Consider the following 11,071-nt stretch of genomic DNA (forward strand, 5'->3'; position numbering starts at 1 on the left):
GGGAGGTGTCAAGCAACCCGATCGTACTCAATCGGGTTGAATTGTGGCGATTCCTGTCCGCCTCATCAGAGCAGGCCGACAGGGTTATGGAGTATCTAAGCCTCTTCTGACAGCCCCCTGATCACATGACTGATTATTTAAAATCTATTGACTTGCATTTAGTACTGTGTTGTGCTAACTCTTAAATAACTTCCCGGGCGTGAACACAATGTTATCTATATGGCCCACATGAACTAGCAGTCTCCTGTTGTGAAAAGCAAATACAAAAGCATGTGATTAAGAGGCTGTCAATACAGGGAGTGCAGAATTATTAGGCAAATGAGTATTTTGACCACATCATCCTCTTTATGCATGTTGTCTTACTCCAAGCTGTATAGGCTCGAAAGCCTACTACCAATTAAGCATATTAGGTGATGTGCATCTCTGTAATGAGAAGGGGTGTGGTCTAATGACATCAACACCCTATATCAGGTGTGCATAATTATTAGGCAACTTCCTTTCCTTTGGCAAAATGGGTCAAAAGAAGGACTTGACAGGCTCAGAAAAGTAAAAAATAGTGAGATATCTTGCAGAGGGATGCAGCACTCTTAAAATTGCAAAGCTTCTGAAGCGTGATCATCGAACAATCAAGCGTTTCATTCAAAATAGTCAACAGGGTCGCAAGAAGCGTGTGGAAAAACCAAGGAGCAAAATAACTGCCCATGAACTGAGAAAAGTCAAGCGTGCAGCTGCCAAGATGCCACTTGCCACCAGTTTGGCCATATTTCAGAGCTGAAACATCACTGGAGTGCCCAAAAGCACAAGGTGTGCAATACTCAGAGACATGGCCATGGTAAGAAAGGCTGAAAGACGACCACCACTGAACAAGACACACAAGCTAAAACGTCAAGACTGGGCCAAGAAATATCTCAAGACTGATTTTTCTAAGGTTTTATGGACTGATGAAATGAGAGTGAGTCTTGATGGGCCCGTGGCTGGATTGGTAAAGGGCAGAGAGCTCCAGTCCGACTCAGACGCCAGCAAGGTGGAGGTGGAGTACTGGTTTGGGCTGGTATCATCAAAGATGAGCTTGTGGGGCCTTTTCGGGTTGAGGATGGAGTCAAGCTCAACTCCCAGTCCTACTGCCAGTTTCTGGAACACACCTTCTTCAAGCAGTGGTACAGGAAGAAGTCTGCATCCTTCAAGAAAAACATGATTTTCATGCAGGACAATGCTCCATCACACGCGTCCAAGTATTCCACAGCGTGGCTGGCAAGAAAGGGTATAAAAGAAGAAAATCTAATGACATGGCCTCCTTGTTCACCTGATCTGAACCCCATTGAGAACCTGTGGTCCATCATCAAATGTGAGATTTACAAGGAGGGAAAACAGTACACCTCTCTGAACAGTGTCTGGGAGGCTGTGGTTGCTGCTGCACGCAATGTTGATGGTGAACAGATCAAAACACTGACAGAATCCATGGATGGCAGGCTTTTGAGTGTCCTTGCAAAGAAAGGTGGCTATATTGGTCACTGATTTGTTTTGTTTTTGAATGTCAGAAATGTATATTTGTGAATGTTGAGATGTTATATTGGTTTCACTGGTAAAAATAAATAATTGAAATGGGTATATATTTGTTTTTTGTTAAGTTGCCTAATAATTATGCACAGTAATAGTCACCTGCACACACAGATATCCCCCTAAAATAGCTATAACTAAAAACAAACTAAAATCTACTTCCAAAACTATTCAGCTTTGATATTAATGAGTTTTTTGGGTTCATTGAGAACATGGTTGTTGTTCAATAATAAAATTAATCCTCAAAAATACAACTTGCCTAATAATTCTGCACTCCCTGTAGAGCCTTTGAAACAGGCAGACATTTAGAGGTTTAAATGTTATAAAGTATATTAATCTAACAACGTTGGTTGTACAAAGCTGGGGAATGGGTAATAAAAGGTGTTATCTATCTTTATAAACAATAACAATTTTTGTGTAGACTGTCCCTTTAACCTTTTGTCATGTAATAATAATCTATCGGAACCTAAAAAAATAGGAACAAAGACAATGAAAAGTCAGCTACACATTTTTTTTTGAGTCAGGTGTTTTAAAGACATAGATAAATAGATAATTATTCTTCCTGGTTTCAAGTTATCTTTTTTTTTTGTTATCATTTATTTATATCCAACAAGTGATAAACTAGTACAATGTGTGTCAACTTCACACCACACAGGGTGTATTGAAGGAATACATAGTCAAATAAAAAACAGTTTATGCACAGCAAAATAATATAGAATATTTTAGCTTGACAGACATTAGAAATAGACTGCTTGATACATCTTTAATATTTTAACCACTTCTTGTTGGGTTTATTTTTAATTAAAGGGACAGTCAACACCAGAATTTTTGTTGTTTAAAAAGATAGATAATCCCTTTATTACCCATTCCCCAGTTTTGCAAAACCAACACTGTTATATTAATACACTTTTTACTTCTGTGACTAACTTGTATCTAAGCATCTTCTGACCGCCCCTAATCACATGACTTTTAGTTATTATCTATTGACTTGCATTTTAGCCAATGAGTGCAGTGTCTGCCACTAGCCACGAGCGTGATCACAATGCTATCTATATGGCCTACATGAGCTTGCTCTCCTCTGCTGTGAAAAGTAAATAAAAAAGAGGCGGCCTTCAAGGGCTTAGAAATTATCATATGAGCCTTCCTAGGTTTGCTTTCAACTAGAATACCAAGAGAACAAAGCAAAATTGTTGATAAAAGTAAATTGGAAAGTTGTTTAAAATTACATGCCCTATTTGAAAAATTTAAGTTTTTTTTTTGGACTTGACTGTCCCTTTAAAAGAGAAAGAAAAGGAAAAAAAAAAAAAAGGAGGAAAACTCTCACCCCGGAGCACATTCCTGTATCTCAATACCCCTCTCACAAAAAGTATATTATTAGGCCTTAATTCACATTATCCTACAAATTCTCCTCAAGCCTATCTGTTAATATGGTTCTCTATACATTGAGCGCCATTCACTTGGGAATATATCTATAATACTAGATCTGCAAACTTTTCAAACTCAGGAAAGGGGCCAAAATACGTTTTTGTGTCTGGAGCAGGTAAGTTTTAATTATGGGGAGCCATCCCACTATAAACTTTAAAAAAAAAATCACCTGATAGCTGCAAATGAAAAGATTTGAATATTATTTGGTTCTGTACTTCCCTAAGTCTTGGCACTGTTTTCCCTTTCTAGGATTTCAATATTAAATGTCTGGCTAAGAGGATAATTGTAATCACAATATTTTTATGTAGGGACTGATTATCCTTTTGGATTTTAAGAAAGATAATCTCTTCTGGCTCTAATGTGATAGTAGTGTTATCATTTTTATTAACCCAGAATAAGATCTTTATCCAAAACTGATATATCTTTGGACATTGACTAAACATATGCATAATGTCAGCTTTCAAATGTGAACATCGCGGGCAAGTAAATATTTGTGTTGTATACATTTTCCCCAATTTAACAGGAGTGAGATAATAGTTATTCACCAATTTCATATGTGATTCTTTCCAGTTCGTTGAGATCCTGCACTTTTCTAAAGCATTAAAACTTGCCTTTATTTTATCACAATCTATATCCATGAAAAAAAGGTGCTCAAATACTATTTCATTTGTCTAAGTAAATTTGGCTTTGTTTAGCCAGCATAAGATTGTACAGTAATGAAATTGATGTTTCTCCAGCTGCAAATTTTTGGACACACGTTTTAATGTCCATAGACCCCAGCCCTTACTATAAACAAAGTGTCTTATTTGTAAATATGCAAAGAAACTATTTCTGGGAAGATCAAATTGCTGCATTAGAGATTGGCTTCAAGTTATCTATCTATCTATCTTTGTCACAGTTAACTGGATTACAGAATGTCCCTTAAAGGGACAGTATACTATAACATTGTTTTCCCCTAATGTGTTTCCAATTACTTTTTTTACCAGCTGCAGAGTATAAAATGTATGAGATTTGCATTTTAAGGCTTATTTGTGTATATGAATTAGCTGGTTTTGTGTTTTAAAGGACCAGTCAACACTGTAGATTTGCATAATCAACAAATGCAAGATAATAAGACAATGCAATAGCACTTAGTCTGAACTTCAAATGAGTAGTAGATTTTTTTTCTGACAATTTTAAAAGTTATGACTTTTTCCACTCCCCCTGTACCATGTGACAACCATCCGCCAATCACAAATGCATACACGTACCATGTGACAGCAATCAGCCATTCACAAATGCATACACACTTATTCTTGCACATGTTCAGTAGGAGCTGGTGACTCAAAAAGTTTAAATATAAAAAGACTGTGCACATTTTTTTAATGGAAGTAAATTGGAAAGTTGTTTAAAATTGCATGCTCTATCTGAATAATGAAAGTTTAATTTTGATTGAGTGTCCCTTTAAAGCCACAACCTAATAAAATCAGATCTCATTACTTTATCACACTGTGTAAATGTACATGCTTCTTCATCTTCTTTATATCTGTCCATAAACCAATCACCAATACTTGGAGAGAACAATGGAAAATTAACATTTTATTACCTTATCTCTTCTATAACCCACTGGGAGTGTAATTTCTTCTACTGGCTGTGTTAATACAGCATGGCCTCGAGGCCAAAAACTTTCATGATGGGTTGGGATACCACAGGCTAAATCAATTGTTTCAAATGCCAATATAAGTGTAATGGAAATACTTGTAAACAATTTAATACACTCCAGCAGGTAAAGTGGCTCATTGGGAACAAATTAAACGGGAGACATTTTTTGAGTAAACTGTCCCTTTAAGTCTTTTGTGAAGTTGCTCTAACTTCATGAATAAACGTTTTGTTTGTAACCTTTTTTTTTGTTTTACATTTTTAACATTTTCTGTTAAGGGTCACTATACTTTATGCAGTCAAGGACTTACACATCCCAGGTGTTATGCTTCTAGATTTGTACCTTTGCCACCTATTTTTTGTTAAAGGGATATAAAGGTGCACGAGTGCATTTAAATGTGAAATATAAGCAGTTTTGCAATATACTTCCATTAGCAAAAAATGCTTGTAATAAAAGTTATTACGTTTTTTCTGCGGCATACGCACATATCTGTTGAGGGCCCGTGCACCAGTATTCACACACCATGCATGATCAGAGAGCTGGCGGTGCTGTGTATTGATTCTGAAGATGTACTTTGCGTCATACAAGTCACTGCTGACTGAGAAGGTGTGGTGTTTAAATACTGGTGCACTGGCACTCAAAGGATACGTGCGTATGCCACATAAAAACAGTAATAACTTTCATTAGATGCATTTTTGTCAATAAAAATATACTGCAAAAATGTTTCTGTTTTAAAATTGAAATGCATGTTTCATTTTTTACCTTTCTATGCCTATAAATATTAATCTATATACATTTACTGTATATGCTAAACTTCTGTGCTGACTCCAGATATATTTGTAGCTGACTCGTCTGTTTGAAATAAAGTTGTCAAGGACTATTATTGCAGTAATCGATCGTCTTAGTTTTTTCTATCAACTCCACATAACATAAGTACTGTACTTCTCATATATATATATATATATATATATATATATATATATATATATATATATATATATATATATACACATACACACACACACAGTAATGCCGTGCTTAGCAATAAGCATGAGTTATTATAACATGGAGCTCCAAGCAAAATAGCTATAAAAGGGATCATCAGAACATTATATTTTATTAGGTGAAAATAAAAATACAATAGAACAATTATTTTTTATTGATCAATTATAATCAACTAATTATATTTTAGAAAAGTGACTGGATAAGGGGTCTTCCAAAAACATTTTTTTGAATGTAATGGTTTAGAGCTATTTATTTCTTGCATTTACTCACAAATAATTTCTCTGAAGACATATAGATTTATTAAGCCCTTCTCACTCCTCCCTGTGACTGCAGGTTCGCAAAATAGAACTTGCATTCAGTATTTATTCTTTAAGAGAATACATAAAATCTTTATTATTTAATAATTCATTTTGGCCAATATTTCTATAAATAATTTTGAAAACTACAGTTTTCCTACTGCTCCTAAGAGACTTTATGCATCGAGCAACATTCTACACAGGGATTAATTACTGATCAGTGTATTTTAAACGGTTATTGACTTTTCATAAAAATGTAGTTTAATGGTTTGGAGTCTTACAGTCCTCAAAATATATTGGTTATAGAAGATACAACACTGACCATTTTTATTTTCAACCCTCTTGTAATAAAGAGTTAAAAAATAGAACATTTAGCACACTAATAGATCTTTAAATTTTTTTCAAATATATACTGATAAATCTGAATATGAGGCATTTAACAACATTACCAATCACTATTTTCTAAGCACAATGTGATCTCAGCACAAAGCAGACAAGCAGTCTATAACCGACTTGCACATTGATAAATGTAATCAGACCTGACAGTACTTGTTTAGGGTGATACATCAGCTACATAGTTTAACTTTCAGCCCCAAAGGCTGACATCATCTATTTCTTCTGCCATTTCTAACCACAGAGTGATCATTTTTAGAAGTAAAAAAAGGGGTATATGATCAAATATTAAAACGTATAAAATAAATAAAGCTGGTTTACAATGAATTAATGGGTGGTCCCAGATATTAGGTTGCATGGCTCTTTGGCAGATAAGAGGTTACAGTCTATAACTCATTATTTCCTGGTTCCTTTACAGTCTGACTTACATTTAGAGATAACCAAAAACACCTTGAAGAGACAAAGACCAAAAACGTCCTCTAGTTCTTGTGAGAGATCATTTTGTCAGTGGTCTGATAGCCCACAATGTAGCCTTTATCAGGGTGAGTATTGGGTAGCTATGCGCGTACTTTCGGTTACAGTAGCCTATTCACACCAGGTTGGGAAGTACGAGCACACTATTATGCTATTACACACAAACCACTCAGTACCTGTGAAGCCCGGTAGCTGGGCGCAATGTCAGTGAGACTCCTCAGTCTAGCACAGCAAAAGGCACTTGCCAGATCCCCTCATTAGCTCCGCTTGTCACATGATCCCACCAGGTGCCGCCGTCCTTGTCAGATCAGAAACCACCTCAGTGCTGAGCCGCTGAGAGTAGGAAAGGGAAGAATCAGGAATTTGCTGAAGTGAAGTTAGCTCCTCCTACTTCAACTCTAGGGCCAATCAGCACTTTCTGCCTACCTTGCGCTCAGGAAGAAGCCTAGTATAATACCCTGGCACAGTGCAGTGCAATGTGAGTTTAATCTCTTACCCAGCCAGGGTCAGTTGTTATTTATTTACACTGTAGTATAATGCCAGAGCAGAGGTACCGAAAGCTTTTACGCGTTTATGAGATAAGTCTGGCATTACCTAAATTAGAGAGGGGTTAGAAGGGACCTTTTACCCACCCGTATAATGCTACCCAGGTGCCTGTCACAGCATGGCAATGAGTGTACCCTCTGTACAATGCTAAGCTCGAAGTAGTCGTTACAAAGGCTAGTCAGTGCCAGGTAACCCATATTGCATAAATCAAAAATCTAATTCCCTACCTGAGCAGAGGAGCCAATTGTACCCAAAACTGGTATCAGCAGCCACTGCAGAGGGACATTAATGCAGGGATAAATGGCTGGCACATTGTTGTGACAGGCATTGGTAGGATTGCTGCATTTACTTGCCACAACAATGTGCACATTCCATTACCTCCTTTTCCTTTGTTTAATGCAAGACTGGCACCAACTACCCCAACTTGGCATCCAGCACCTTCCCTGTACAATGGGATATTAAAACCAACTAGAGAGATTTGTAGATGGTCTGCTATTAGTATAACTGCTCAAAGTCCTCAGAAAGCACAATCACCTGGCACCAGGAAAAAAAACAGAACTAAAAATATGTGCTTTAGGGTGGTCCCAAGTACAATACCACAAATAAACTAATACCAAATAAAAATGTTAAAACACCCAAAATACAAATAAGTGAATGCTTTGAACAAGTATATTGTGTCTTGAAATAAAAGTTCCTGATGGTAAAAAAAAGTCCTGTAGTTAGATTACCTCAAAGAAAGAAAAAAAGAACAAATACATAGTGTAAACCCGTATACAATGAGCAGGATTTATATCAAAGCATTTCTCCTAAAATTGCGCCTATAAATCTGCATAGTCTGAATCCCCTGATTTATTAATGCAAAGTCCACCTAAAATTGGGCAATCCGACTATACATTCATCTCACTTCGTTCGCCAAGGCGCACCGGTGCATACAAAAAAGGCTTACATTTGTTTGTTTTAGTCGCATTTTGTAGAGTCTGCCTTAGCATTACACCCAGCTACTAATTTATCTTTTTTTTTTGCGCCTTTAGAGAACGCAAAGTTCTCCTACAAATATGCGCATTATAGTTCTTCATAGGTACTGTGGAGAGAACAGCATTAGAAATCATTATGTTTTTGAGCTCATGTCATGTTAAATCTGTTTCTGATGGAGCACATTCTGATTCTAGCAGGTCTATCTTTGGATAGACATATATGCTAAATATAGAATGCAAAATTGCCCCACAATGATTGTAAATTGTATTAACAATTTGAATGTGTTACGTTATGTAGGGTCATTATTATAACAAAGTTAAAGTAAAAATGTATTGTGGTAACACACCAAAATTAATGCGCAAATCTGCCCAATGTAAGATGCTGATTACTTGAAGAGGGCAAAAAATACTACCTAAAAAAAAACACAGGTTTGAAATGATAAATCAGGAGTACTTCCTTTTTTTGCGTGGAGAAATTCATCATAATCGGCCAAGTTCGCCTTCCGAACAGCAAGAATTATTATGTGCAATTTTTTTTATAAATTTGTGCGCACCGTTGCGCCTCTCCGAGGGCGAGCTGCAGAGAACTTGGAGGAGAATACAAAGGAGAATTATCCTAGCCCTTGCTAAATCTAGTCTTATGTGTGGCTTTTTCAAGGATACGGATCATTGTACATCCTGATTATATATAGTGTACGCATTACATTTCATTCTTTAATACTTCTAATTATTGTCTGAGTCTCCTCCCATTTCACGCCATGGAAAAGGATAACCAGACAAATTAATCACTTACGTACCAAATCATAATCTATAACAATTTTTTACATAAAATCACCTTAAAGGGATAGTAAAGTCCAAATTAAAGGGACAGTAAACCTTAAAAATAATGTTATATAATTCTGCACATAGTGCAGAATTATATAACATTATTTAGGTGCTATAGCCATAAAAGCATTTTTTCCTTTTATATTTTGCTAAAATACGGCGCTTTTACAGACCCGCTCTCTGCTGAGCGGGTCTGTAATATTCAGTCAGCGCATCGGGCCAGCTGTATAGTCACAGCCTGGCCCGACCACGCCATAAGACTAAGTGCAGCTCGCTCCTGTGGAGTCTAGCCCTGGAGACCCCAACCTCTATGGCCCCCAGTTTGAGAATGAAAGTATATTGGAAAGTCTCTTAAAATTGAGTGCTTTATCTAAATCATGAAAGCTAAATTTTTACTTTAGTGCCCCTTTAATTATGCACAACTGGAATTGAAAACTTTGCAGTTCCCTTTTATTATTTGTTTTGCCTGCTTTCCCTATAGTTTACCTCCTAAAAATTATAGTGTTCCCTCTTCCCCCAAAGAGGTGGGTGTACAGTCTGTGGGTTGAAGAAGTCTAACTTTGCTCCATAGTGATTGGGTGATATGTCCCTTATTGGCCACAGCAAATTAAAGTGACAGTAAGCACCAAAAATGTTATTGTTTAAAAAGATAGATAATCTCTTTATTTATCATTGCCCAGTTGTTCACCAGCACTGTTATATTAATGTAATTTTTACCTCTATGATTACCTTGTATCTAAGCTTCTGCAGACGGCCTCCTTATCTCAGATCTTTTGACAGACTTGCACGTCAGTCAATTAGTGCAGACAACTCTTAAATAACTTCCTGGGAGTAAGTACATTGTTATCTGTATAACACACATGAACAAACAGTACATATTAGCTATTCACAGCCAGACTGTGAGATAAGAGGTGGACTGCAGAGTCTTTGAAATCAGCCTATAAACCTAACTAGGTTTAGCCTTTAACAAATTATACCAAGAGAAAAAAGCAAATTTGATGATAAAAGTACATTGGAAAGTTGTTTAAAATGACTGCCCTATCTGAATCATGAAAGTTTAATTTGGACTTTACTGTCCCTTTAAGTAGGACAAACAAAATTCAATATGCAAAAAAGACCTATTATTTTATTAATATATTTATTTTATATGCTGATCTTTTCTTGTGTTGAGAATTATTTCTCATGCATAAAAAATATCTTTAAATGCCCATTTATATTAAAAATGCAAATAGGGAGCTATTGCTCTGTAAATTGTATACATTTGTCAGTTTTCTGTTCTAACCCTCGGTCGTGAATAAGAATAAAATGTTACCATGAAATACAAAAATGTATTTCCCATCTTTGTATATAGCTCTGTACATAAGACTCATTGTCAGACACTTTTACTTCTTAATTTTTCAGAATACAAAAATAACCACTGTTTCCTCTAAATTAAATTAAGGCTAATTTTAGTGTAAATGTTGCATCTTTGCTTATATGCCCAGGCAGTAATGCATCTATCATCCACAAGAAAGAGAGACAATAAAATATTTTAAAATTATGTTTTTGCCTGGAAAAGTTAAATGCAGACGACACTTTGCAGCAAAACAATTAAGTGAGCAGGTTAGTTATGTTAGTTAAAGACTTTGCCCAATGCTGGTCTCCACCTAAAAAAAATCCAATGTATAGTGCATTGAATATCCACAAAATATTAACTATTGTAGTTTTTAATCTAGTCTGTAAACTCTAAAAACATTTATTGCTGCCATAAAATGCTTAAAGGGATGTGAAACCCAATTTTTTTCTTTCATGATTCAGATAGAGCATGCAATTTTAAGCAACTTTCTAATTACCAAGAGAACACATGCAATTTGATAATAGAAGTAAATTAGAAAGTTGCTTAAAATTGCATGCACTATCTGAATCATGAAAGAAAATATTTGGGTTTCGTATCCCTT

General features: G+C 35.9%; 1 protein-coding gene across 1 annotated transcript in view; it reads right to left on the bottom strand.

Annotated features, from left to right (window-relative positions):
• The window catches only part of SH3BP2 (SH3 domain binding protein 2), a 288,568-nt gene extending 281,448 nt beyond the window's left edge, over positions 1 to 7,120 (bottom strand). Inside the window, exon 1 of the mRNA XM_053704202.1 lies at positions 6,966 to 7,120. The gene's annotated coding sequence lies outside the window, so the exon portion shown is untranslated. The remainder of the gene's footprint in view (positions 1 to 6,965) is intronic.
• Between the last annotated feature and the right edge of the window lie 3,951 nt (positions 7,121 to 11,071).

Source organism: Bombina bombina, chromosome 2, assembly GCF_027579735.1.
Source record: "Bombina bombina isolate aBomBom1 chromosome 2, aBomBom1.pri, whole genome shotgun sequence".
NCBI lineage: Eukaryota > Metazoa > Chordata > Amphibia > Anura > Bombinatoridae > Bombina > Bombina bombina.